Source organism: Chelonoidis abingdonii, chromosome 2, assembly GCF_003597395.2.
Source record: "Chelonoidis abingdonii isolate Lonesome George chromosome 2, CheloAbing_2.0, whole genome shotgun sequence".
NCBI classification, from domain to species: domain Eukaryota; kingdom Metazoa; phylum Chordata; order Testudines; family Testudinidae; genus Chelonoidis; species Chelonoidis abingdonii.
Window position 1 is genome coordinate 235,595,085 of NC_133770.1, and position 12,715 is coordinate 235,607,799.

Consider the following 12,715-nt stretch of genomic DNA (forward strand, 5'->3'; position numbering starts at 1 on the left):
GGAGGCATTTGAGACTAAGGCTAGGTCTGCACTTGGGGGGGAGTCAACCTAAGATATGCAACTTGAGCTACGCGAATAGCGTAGCTGAAGTCAGCGTATCTTAGGTCAGTTTACCTGGCTGTGAGGATGGTGGCGAGTTGACCACTGCCACTCCCCTGTCAACTCTGCTTCTGCCTCTCGCCGCAGCGGAGTTCCGGAGTCGACGACAGAGCGATGGGGATCGATTTTATCGTATCTACACTAGATGCGATAAATCGATCCCCAATAGATCGATCACTACCCACTGATCTGGCAAGGACTATAGACATACCCTAGGAGTCACAGGAGGAGGAGAAGAGCTCTGCCAAGAAAACAATGGATACTTTGGGTATGGGAGGACAGAGTGGATGTAAAGTGTTAGCACCTGTTAGTAAATATTAACCCTTTTAGTCTTCTTTTTCTTGTATATTAAATTTATTTACATATGAACTATTGTCCCAAAATCTTTAAGGTATTAGCAAAAAGTGTGTTTGAATAGTAAGGCCAGAGTACTGGTTTATAACCTGTGAGTGACCTATATGAAAGAATTTCTTATGGACCATACTTCATTATGGCTGGTGCCTCCAAGTCTGGAAAAACAGATATTCAGGAAAGAGACCCCCTCAGACTAGTAAAAGTGTCTGCAGAAATATAATTAGGATTGGGAGATTGATAAGGAACAATTGTTATTGCAGATGTTTTCTGTAATGATGAAATGGGGATCCATTAAAAGATGTTAACTCAGTGAGAACTGCTGGTTGTACCAGCTGTCAGTAATAATGACTGGATTACAATTCCTGTGAGGTTACATGATTGATAAGCTAAAACTACCATAAAGGATATTCCATAAGTAATAAAGTAAAAGATGTTAAAACACAACACGGTGAAATTAATCATGGAAAAGTATTTTTCCCTCCAAAAAGGGGCTTATAGGGTCTCATACCCTATAAAAGGACAGAGGTTTTGAAAATCACATAGAGAGTGCAAACTGCCAGCATCCCACCAGTTACAGAGGAGAGAGATGCAAAAGCCAGCTCTTTACCTTACACCAAGGGTAATAATATATCTATTCTTTCTGTATTCTGTATAGTGCTGTACATAGCTCAGACTGATCATCTGTGATTAAATAATTCCATTTGAGTTTATTTGACAATTTTGAATTGTTAATAAATTCAAACATGCAACAGGAGTGAGCATTGGACCAGCAAGCCCGAAAAAAGACTAATCCAGTGTCCCAACCCCAGCTAGCTTGGAAAAGAGAAGAAGATGATATTACATTGGGAGGGCCAGAGAGACAATGGCGATCTTTGTCCCATCTACTATCCATTATAGTTTAGGATGTCCATCTATTATTTCCTGCACATTGCCCAGCCTCACTACTGTCTACAGCAAGGCACACTTTAGCAGCTTGCACATCGCAATGACAAGTACCTCCACCATTGATTTTTCCAATGTCATCTTGGTGTTCATTCTCTGCAAGATGGGGTTGAGCTGAGTGCACAACTCGCGAATTTGCTTTTCTGCAATGAAAGTTCTGGAGCCACTGCTTGTCATCTCAGGTTTGCGCCTCAATTTGGCCCCACCACTCGGTCCTCACCAGATGGGACCAAAATTGCCACTCCACCAGTTGCAGTCATTCTGTAGTCATTGTCCAGCCATCCTGTTTAGTTTGTCAAGTGCAACATCCTTGCAAAAACAACAGGATCATATGCCCTGTTCTTACAATGGAGAAGAGAGATGTATTCCTCTGTGCTGCATCAGTGTTTTCAAGATGGAGTTCATGAGTTTCCAGTGGTGAGTTCATGAACGGTTGGCTGGCATGGGAGAGCTGTTGATAATAGGATAGAACATTAGGAATTGTAGGAATCTGACTCCAATCCCAATTTTTGGAGAGTCTTGTGATTATCCCACAATACACTTCAGCTGTCCCACAATGCACAGTGGCAATTTCCCACAAGGTAGTGCTCCTGGCAGTGAGATAGAGGACACAGGGATCCTCAATCACATAGCAACATCCTTTTTTTGTTGCTGATACAACTGTGTGGACACAATCCACTGGCGTAAGCACCCAAGTATGAACACTCTGCCAAAATGGTTTTGTTGGTGTCACAATGCCAAACAGAACTGTTACTGAAACAACCGTCTAGCATCCACACAAGGACTTATGAAGAGATGGGAACACAGAGGAAAAGAAGAGAAGTAAACGTGCTCAAGGAATATTGAATTGGGAGGCTTGGTTTTGGCAGCAATATTATCAAAAGCTCTCCCCCACCCGCAGACTCCAAAGGCCCACAGATAAAGGCTGTCATTAAAGATTGCTTTCTCTGTGACAGCCCAGATTTCCTGGCTGGAATCACAGCCGTAGTCTCCTAGACAGTCAGGGAGGAGGGGTTCCATTAGTGCTGAGATTTAACAGGGAAAGTGGGATATGGAGAACAGCCTGGGGTGGGTATTTTCCCACCTCCCTCGTCTGCCCAGTGCAGCGCAGGCTGCTAGAGCTGTAAGAAATGTCTGCAAAATCATCAAGCTCACGGGATCTCCGCGGTGAATTTAGCAGCACGGAGGAGCTTACATGGGGAGTGCGTTTTACCGTCATGTGTTCCTATCCTGCTTCCAGGATGAACCTCGCAATCGTTCTGGGAGCATCTGTCACGGTCCGGACCCGCTCTTACATCCCGTGGGCTCCCAGCGTGACCTCCTGCAGGAGGAGTAGGTGATCAGGGAGGTGTTTAGGACCCAGGGGAATGCAAGCCACCGTGCGGGGCTTTGGTGCCCACGCCTCCTACCAAAAATTGACAGCCCGGTGGAGCTGGGGCGCTCTCATTCACAGTTTTCGCGAGAGATCCGAGCCTGGAGCTGGCAGAGAGGGAGACTTCTCCCCCACCCATCTCAGCGCAAGAGCACCTGCAGGAAAAATACCCCCAGGCAAGGCTGCGTGGCACTGTGAAGGTATTCGGGTTTGTTTTCTTCTGGCTTTTCACAGGCTCCTGCCTCCCCTTCGTCCCCAACCCCTCCATGGCCGCAGCGTTTCAGCACTACCCCGCCTGGACAGCTCTCAGCCGCAATCCTGCACCGCATTCATTCCTGTCCTCTCCTCCTCCGCTCTGCCTGCACATTCCCTCTCAGCGCCTCGTCTTGCACTTCCAGGAGCAATAACAGAGAAATGCTCCAGCCAAAACCCCTGCACCCGGCAGGGCAGGGACCGGGGCACAAGTTGGAGGGGAAAGTTCAGCTAAACGATGCAATCTAAAAGCAAAGCGGGGGAAGGGGAAAGTGAGGGGAGGATGGAAGGATCCCTAGCCAGGCGCTGGCAGATGGGGCGCAGTGCCCAAGACCAGCAGGGAGCTGCTGCTCCTCAGCAAATTGCTGTCTGTTTTCATCCGGCGTGTTAAACCCGAAGCGCGAGGACGGGCTGGGGAAAACAATCAGGGTCAATCCAATGTTCTGGTTGCCCGAAGGGAAATCATCGTTAATGGTGATGCGTGCGCGGGGGAGGGGTGTGGGGTGAGTCACTTCCACCCGGCTCCCCTTAGCTCCTCCACTGCAGAAACTCAAGGAGTAAGTTGCTCTCATGTAATGTAAGGGTTTTTTTAAAGCTTTATCTTAATCCATTTAAAAACACCTGAAAGGCAAATAAAGGCAAGAAATACCATGTATTTTATAGGACCAACTGTAATTGATTTTCAGCTGTTCAAAGCTTGGGGGAGGATGTTGTTTTTGTGGGTCCTTTCCCCCTTCTCAAAATGTTGATTCCTAAATATTTGCTCCAAATAAGCCTAAATAAAAATGAAGTTAAGGAACATATGGCTGGTCTTTCTTTCACTAGTCAGTGACTAGATCGGAATGATCAAATTATAGAAAGAGATTTCATGGAATCAGATGATAAAACTGATTTTCTAGTACATGAAAAGTTAACATGGTGCCAGCATGTAAATGACATACTATGCAACAACATTATGCCATGCATGGCGTAGCAAAGGTAAGGATTTTATTTTTCAGCTATTAGTAAATTGGATATCCTTTTATGTCTTTTACCTATTTGTAGTTAAGTATCCAGCTTGAAGTTAACAGGGTCCATTTGTTTTTGTCAGCATAATCAGTTCTAACAAATAGAAAATATTGCTGATGATTTTAAGGATTTTGTTGATTCATCTAATCTTTGAAAATCATTGAGTATTTTAAAGGAATCAGCCTTTTGCACATAATACAAAATAATGGAAACTGTAATCATCAAGAACTTTTTAAGTTCCTGGCTCGTTATTTAATCACTCCTGACTTTTTAATCTTGTGCAGACCTGATTCTGCAGCTCTTACTTATATCGCATAGCACTTACTCCAGTGAGGAGTCCTCTTGGCTTCTGCAATGTAAGGGTTGAAGGATTAATTTGACAGCATTGGTTCACGTATATAATTCATTAAAGTCTGTTTGCTTTGTACATAGAGGATATCTTATTCAAACACCAGGACGGGCTGCTGGTGTTCCAAAAGAGGACAATATTGGATAAAATGAAAATGTATTTGACCCTGCCAGCAGGTAGGGGATCTTGGGGGACAACTACTGCACTGGTGGGGTGCAAAATAAACTTTATTAAGAAAATGCAAAAAACAGGGAAAATTCAATTGTGAGGGGTATGGGGTTTGTTAAGGTAGACAATTGGGGAGGGGTTTCTTTTAGATGAACACGTGGGAGGGATAAAAAGAGGGCGAAGGGTCATTTAAAAAAGAGCATGAGAGAGCTCGAAGGGCAGTGGTAGGGGAATGAGATGGGGTGTTATGGGGGTAACTGAGGGAGCACGTGAGCCAGAGAGCAGAGGGAGGTTTAAACTCAGGGAGACACAGAGAGCAGAACAGGCTGCAAGTTTTAACAATATGACTGGGGAGCTTGCGGGGGGCAGCTGGGGAGTGACAGCATCTAAACCACAATTATACAGATACACAGCAAATCTCATCTATGATCTAACTTAACCAAGACTACACAAATTAGCAAGTAACAGATCACCCAATGCAACAATTTTTTAAACCTAACTTACAGAGGCACAATACAAACAATTTCTCTGAAACCTAGCTTAAACCACAGCTATTGCTCCAAATGGAAATTAAACTTATCTAGACTAAGAACTGATTCTATAGGTGCTCTTAGCAGCAGTGGCGGGCGGGTCGAGCTGGTGGGCGCGTGCGAGCTGGCAGCTGCCGAGGATCCAGCTCCCAGGAAGCCAAGGATGGTGGCTTTGCAGCAGTGGATTCAGTGAAAGCAGAGAGCCTGAGGCAAAAGGCCCACAGAGCAGAGCTTAGCAGCGGCACAATCTTATCTTTAGCGGCAAAGTGCCTTGGAGTTTAGGAGAGGTTTTAAGACACGACCAAGATTTAGCTTGATCTGTGTGCTGGGAGACAGGCCAGCAGCTAAAATAATTTAAAGAAAAATATAGAAAGTTTCACAGAGGGATTCTTACCAGCCCCCAAGTTAGCAGCGAAGCAGAAGCGGCAAGAACATCAGAAGGCTAGGTACGGTCTCGATAATCAGGAGATCTCTCAGGCCAGCAATTCTTTCTTCGTGGGAGGGAAGTTTAAAAATTGGGGGTATGCTCAGAAAAACACGAGGAGCGTAAGCAGGCCCCAAAGCCCTTAGACTGTCAAACCAGGGTGGCAAGAGCAACGACCTTCTCTGGTGGTCTGATCAGAAATGGTCTGGTTTTAAAGCAAACTTTTAGGCAGTTTCCCACCCAGTACTTTTGATTGTCTCCTCTTTGATACAGGGAGGGAGAGGAGGCAGGGAAAACCTGCAGCGTGAACACAGAGACATGCCTGGGCAGAGTCCTGTGCAATAGGTGACTCAAAAGCACATGAGGCCTATGACTCATGCCCAGGATCTTAAAAACACAATAGGTCTTGCAGCTCTGGACATTGCCTACCCTACACCAAGCCCAGGTTTAACAAGGACTAACTCTTTGAACAGGGCAGTGGTCCCACTTAGCACGCAGCACAAGTGGCCATCCTTTTGAGAAGGGCAGTGGCCCTGGTAAACAACTTAACAGCCAGGGAGGGGCGCCCACTGGAGGGGAACAAAATGGAGTATGGGGACAGCTGTAAGAAACAAAATGGAATAGGGGGATAGCTGTAACGGACAGTCTTGACCAGTTTTATGGTAAAAATCAGATGCGTTCCTTAAACCTTGGATCTCTATGTCCCTGCAGCTTTCCATTTACATGTGCAATTGATGAAGCATTTACATCACTGTTTGGCAAGAGCATTTTATTCTCTCTCATTTCTAACGTTACCATTTCTGAAGCGTCTGGACACCACTGTGATATATACATGGCATGTAGTGAAGAAACAGAAGCAATATCAGGCTTATGTTATTGGGAAGGGGAAGGGTTGGGAAGTTCAATGAGTAGTGGCCAATGCTGATTTTGTTTGGTGAATAAACAGAGCCCCATCCCTCACGAATTCAATACAATCTCAAGAGATTTAAAATGAAAACTCCCAAAACAGTATTTTTCTATATAGGATTTGTGGAAATCAAAATCCTAATGCCTAGCACTTTCCTTAACAGACTACAAACCTTTATCCATTCTAAAATGAAATTAAGCTTCTCCTTTTATGTAAATTTGGAACTGAAGGTGTGTGTAGGGTGACCAGATAGCAAGTGTGAAAGATCGAGACAGGGGGTGGAGGGTAACAGGAGCCCATATTAAAAAAAGCCCCAAATATCGCACTGTCCCTATAAAATCGGGACATCTGGTCACCCTAGGTGTGTGCAAGGGGTCAGAAGTAAAACCACAGGAAAATTCCAGCATTTCCTCATTTCAGTGGTGTGGAAATCCAATCTTTTTCTTTCAAAATAAATGCAGTACAGCATTAGTAAGGGACTGATCCTGGAGGCTCTACTCAGGAAAAATGTTCACTGTCTTCACCGGGAATTATGGCACAATTAGAACTAAAAGCTGCAGGATTGTGCCAGTCATGTACTATTAACATTAGCATGCAGTGAACTGTTGTTGTTTTTAAAAGATTCAACATTTATCGGGGGGATCAAAAGAACAGGAAAATTAGGTAAGTCATGTTTTTTTAAAGGCATAGGAATAAATCCATGCACTATGTCAGGTACAACTTATACGTATGCTTGTGTAGATATTGTAACACAATCGTCTCTACCCACATAGTTATTCCCGTCCCTTAGCATTTCAGTCACTCATCACTCAGATTTCAGCATGTTTCACAGATATCATATTTATATGTGAGAATTCATGGCACTACCCATTTACTGATAATGTATTCTAAAAGAAGAATATTAAACTGAATGCATAGTGTAGTCCATTGGATTGAGTCTGACAAAAGCCTATGAGTATAGTACTTTGTGAAGGACTGCATACTGACATTTGGACTATTTGACATGTATTTCATTAATGATGTGTCCTACTGCCTTTTCTATTCCTTCTGAATGTTCCATGCTTTGCATGCCCAAGTTCATTGATGACGTTGCATATGATATGCATTTTATCAAGGCTTGGTTCCCTATTGATATCAAATTATTTGAGGAAAGACTGCTATAACTTTATTAGCTTATAAAATATTTTGTACAAAATATTTATTTAAAAGGTAGTTGAGTCCCACCACACTATGACACCCTTCTATAAAACTTACATATAACTTATGATGCAAATTCCAGACAAAGATAATTGGCCAAATTCTCAATCTCTTTTATGCCCTGCCACCTTTTTACTTGAATCTCTTAAAGCCTATCAACCAACCCATAAACACAACAGGAGCAAATGGATGTAGGTAGTGCAGCCTTTCCTGCTCTACTTGCTGTGGAAAGGTGCTACAAATATCAATCTAGTTGCTGCTGTGTTTTGTCCTGCCCTATGGCTCAACTACTAGTGCTGGATAGATAAGTGTTGCGCTCAGGTAACCTGTAACTGACTTAGGGCTTGTCTACCTGGTGCAGCAATACATACTACAGCAGTATGATTTCAAAAGCCACTAATATGTTGCACAGTAATTGGTCCATGTAGACCCTTTTGGTTCACACTAAAAAGTTCCCTATTACTTTTTAACAACTATCGCACAGTAGGGAACCAGCAGGGTCTGCACCGACTTCATGACACCTTACTGTGCTTTGGAAATCAGACCCCCATAATGTCCACTATTCCACAATTAAGACCTGGCCAAAAGTTGGGGAGGGGGGGAAAGACTAACTTGAGAGCATTAGGGATCTCTCATGTATTAGTGTCACTAAACTTAAGGAAGTGTTTATATTTATACCTTAGCTAGGATTCCCAGTTCCAGGAAATTCTCAGAACACTGTTGAGTCTGATGCTGATGTTATAATCACAACCATTTCCTATTCCCACAGTCAAGAGAAGCTACAACGTCCCCATGAAGTAAATACCAGACTTAGAAAGATAATGAAATAAGATATTTCTCTCCATTTAACCCCACTGAGCCATTCTAGCACTTCCTATAGAGACGCAGGAAATGACTGCTATGGCACTAGTAAGATGGGACTCTAACAACCTCTCGGATTTTGATGGGAGAAAGAATCAAAGCAGAGGCGCAAATATTAGTGAAACATAAAGAAACATTAAATTGCTGAGGCCTAGATTGTGCCATTTAGGCCCAGCCTTACACTGTGGACAATGTGGAGCTGCAGAGCCCTGGAAGAAGCACTGGACACACTGTCTCATGGAGCTCTCTAGTGCATAGGAAAAACATGCACATAGCTACATTTCAGCCCACGAGGTACAGCATAACCCTGGTCAGTATGTAAGGAGTGGAATGATAAACGCACGGTTAGGGTGCTAACTCAGGACACTAGTGCTCAGCTCCCTGATCCATCAAACACTTCCTGTATGACTTTGAGCAGATCACCTTGTCCCACTGTGCCTCAGTTTCCCCTCTATAAAATGGGGATAATAGTACTTCGCTGCACAACAGGGATGATATGAGGATAAATACCATAGTACCTCATGGTATTTAGTGTAACAGAGGCCATATACGCACTATATAGAGATTCAGTTATAACTTCATCTCTCATTCCCTGTTTGACAGGGGGCTGGAACAATTTTTATAGTGAGGATGCTGACAGTCATTGAACCAGACTGTAAACCTTGTATATAATGGAAACCAGTTCAAGCCAGGGGTGCTGTAGCACCCTGCATCCCTATTCCAGTATCTATACCATTAGGATCTAACCCCAAGTTCTTTTACAGAGTTAATATCAACATATTTTAAAACGCAATTTAATGAGATGACACCCACAGGGTGAAAGTCGAGTCACTCTCGACTACCGTCTTATTTCAATTTCTACCTACTCACTTCCCTTCCAGAATGCTTTGAGCAGCCAATATCCTCATGGATTCCAGGAGTTAGAAATGAAGGACCAGATCCTAATGGAGCTATGCCTATTAACACCAGCTGAGGAGCTTTTCCTAATACTTGAGACCATCTAAAAGCCATGACAGCAAGCTGTCAGATGGCTTACAGCACTGGATCTAGCTCTCAGAGGTCTGTAGATAGGGGTAACAAATCCAGCTGGAACTGAAGTTAGTGGTTCTATTAATTTATTAAGTTTTTGATGAATTTGCTTTAAAATTGCAAGGCAAGATGGTAATCGGAATGATCAGAGCAGTGCTTAAAAATACACACGATGTGATGTTAATATCTAATTTGATGGGAACCCACAGGACCAAAGAAATGTTATACATCATTGGAAAGCTGGAATCATCAGATTTTTGGTGATGTATAGCATTAGTTTATCAATGATGATTCACAAGCTATAATGCCAAGCTATAATGCCAGATGTAGTAGTGTGAAGGGCAGCAGAGAAAAGAATTGTCTGGAAGATGAAAAGATGGGAGTGGAATGATTTTAAGGCAAACAAAGGAATCTGCAGTCCAAAAGATTTCAATGGTAGAGACGAACAGCTGATAGGATGCCAAAGAAAATAATGCAGCTAACTTCTGGCTCTGCCGTTGACTTGCTATGTGACTTTGGGAAAGTCACTTAAACTTTGTGCTTCAGTTTTCCCACATATCAGATGACATGAACAGTGCTTACCCATCTTTGTAAAGCACTTTGAGATCTTCTGATAGAAAGACCTATATAAGTGCTGCTGCTTCTTCTCATCTCAAAGCATCTTTACAGACAGAAGTACAGTATCATGCATTCCTGCCCATGACTTGTTCCTCCACTAAGCGCAACCTGATCATGTTCCTGTGGATGATGTCCCACCATATAAAGGCTGGTTGGCCTCTAGGTTGGACTGACCTTGGTTGTATTTGTAATATTTTCTTTGGCATCCTGACAGCTGTTTATCTTCAGCAGCATCTTCACCAACCTTCTTTGGCATTTATTGTCAGTTCACCAGTTGTCTTTCTTACAGCTCACATCATTGACCTGACTGTGTTTCAATACAACTTAACCTTTGTGTATGGCATTTTCATGTCTTGTTTTCTTGATGCCTCCTGTAGTTGTTGAGCCTCTTTCCAGATAGTTCCTTGCCCAGTCTTTGTGCTTTCTTCATCACTTTCCCCAATACTTTTACTTCTACTTTCCCAACAGTCTTGGCTTATTTACACTTTTCCTGTAATATTCTTGTTTTGTTGCTTGTCCAGCTTTTCTTTGTTTTCTTATGTCTTCTAATAACTTCCTTTGCAGTGTTTTGTATCACTCCCTTGATTATTTTCTAACCATTTTGTAGTGAGATTTCTTCCTCATAGCAAATTAATGACCGGAAAGGCCGTCCAAGTGTCACCTTGTATGCCTCCCTGCTATCCTTTAATTTATCAAGGTTAAATTTGGCTCCAGTTGCACCTATCTTTTTCTTGGACTTGAACTACTAATTGGAAGGATTAAGTTAATCACAGCTACACTTGGTGCGTCTATAGACTAACATCCTAACGTGACCATCTATTCCTTTTACTGATAATAATGTGGCCATTCTAGTTTCTGGTTTGACCATCTGATGAATTCCATGTAACCTTTTGCAACCAAGTACCACAAATAACCAGATTGTGCATCTCACAGCATTAACCTTTCTTCATATGGTTTCTCATCCCAATGCCATGTGAGCCAACACTGTTCATTTGCTAACCATATCCATAACTAAGCTTTGCATTCATATCTCCCATTATCAGGATCTTATAACAATCAGGAATCTCATCTACAGTGGTATCCAACGGTTGATACAATCCACGCTTCTCTTCCTCTTTTGATACTTCTGTTGGTGCATAGTTCATTGTAGGAAGTAGTGTCAATCTGCTCAGACATCAGTTTCCAGCTGTTCATTGAAGTAACTGTTCTCTTGTCCACTGTTATAGCAAGCCCAAGGCTATGCTTCACTTGGACACTTAAATGTTCAGAATAAAGGAAAGTATAGTTCTTAACTGTCAACTCTCCTGTACCCAACCAATGTGTCTCTTGTATGGCAGCAAGGGAAACTTGTAACTTCTGTAACTCCTCTGCTTTTAGCTCATTTAGGCCTGGGAAAAATAGAGTTCTAACATTCCAACTGTTATCCAAAAATCCATTACTATTTCCATTTGCTAGGCTTGATGACCCTTGGTCAAAATCCACATAAGTCAGTCTGGCTTGCTGAACAGTTTCTCTAATAAATATTTTTATAATATAGTGGCTTATTAGGCTAACCCACCCTATCTCACTCATGGAACACCATGTCGTAGCCTGCTGGGAACAAACATCAATGGTTCCACCCTTGTCCGCTTATCTTCCAAGGCTAATGAGCTTGGACTGCTCAGATTTGAAAGCAGAGTTTCCTTCTCCTTGATAGACTTGCCTGAAGAGGCTAAGTGATCACTGTCTGTCCCTATTCGAAATCAGAGTTTTCCTTCTCCTAGAGATAGTTCTTTCTGCTAGACACTTCATGCTGAGACAACAGCATAGAGGTAGGTGTCCGGGGTATTGGATGGGGGTAGCCTGTCTTTGGGGAAATCCAGAAAGGTCACACTGAATATTACAGAATAAGGTGCTGTGAACCAATAGTATTATTATTATTACTAATATAAAATAAACACAGATCCCTCATGCCAGGCAAAACCACAGGCCATTTACTGGAGAAACCAGCATATTTTCAGTATCACAAGCATCCGGCCCCTTCTCTGAATCTTTTTGGGAACTGAACTTAATACACTGAAAATAAAAAATGGCGCATGTGATGAATAATTACTTCTCATTCAATATTTCTTGTTTTGAATAATTGTCATAAACAGATAGTAGGAGTTAATAGAACAGAAGTACTTTATATCTCTTTTGACTGTAAAGGGTTAAAAAGTTCAGTAAGCCTGGCTGTCACCTGACCAAAGGACCAATCAGGGGACAGGATACTTTCAAATCTTGAGGGAGGGAAGTTTTTGCGTGTGCTGTTAGTTTTTGGTTGTTGTTCTCTCTGGGTTCTGAGAGTGACCAGACGTGCAACCAGGTTTCTCTCCAGTCTCTCAGATACAGGCTCTTATAAGTTCAGAAAAGTGAGTAACTAGGTAGATAAGGTGAGTTAGGCCTTATGTTGTTTTCTTTTATTGCAAGTGTGGCATTTGGCTGGAAGGAGTTTAATTGTGCATTTGGCTGGAGGAGTTCAATTGTGTAATTGGCTGGAGGAGTTAATTGTACTTGTATATTAGGCTGGGAGGAGTAATTTCCAGTGTCTATAGCTGAAAAACCCCTGTGCCTTAATTACCGTACT

At 42.6% G+C, this 12,715-nt stretch overlaps 2 protein-coding genes across 2 annotated transcripts in view; one reads left to right on the forward strand and one right to left on the reverse strand.

Annotated features, from left to right (window-relative positions):
* ASPH (aspartate beta-hydroxylase) overlaps nucleotides 1-12,715 on the reverse strand; it is a 522,004-nt gene that overhangs the window by 156,548 nt on the left and 352,741 nt on the right. The window lies entirely within an intron of this gene.
* Nucleotides 2,681-12,715, forward strand: part of CLVS1 (clavesin 1) — a 141,313-nt gene continuing 131,278 nt past the window's right edge. The window contains exon 1 of the mRNA XM_032768997.2: nucleotides 2,681-2,967. The gene's annotated coding sequence lies outside the window, so the exon portion shown is untranslated. The remainder of the gene's footprint in view (nucleotides 2,968-12,715) is intronic.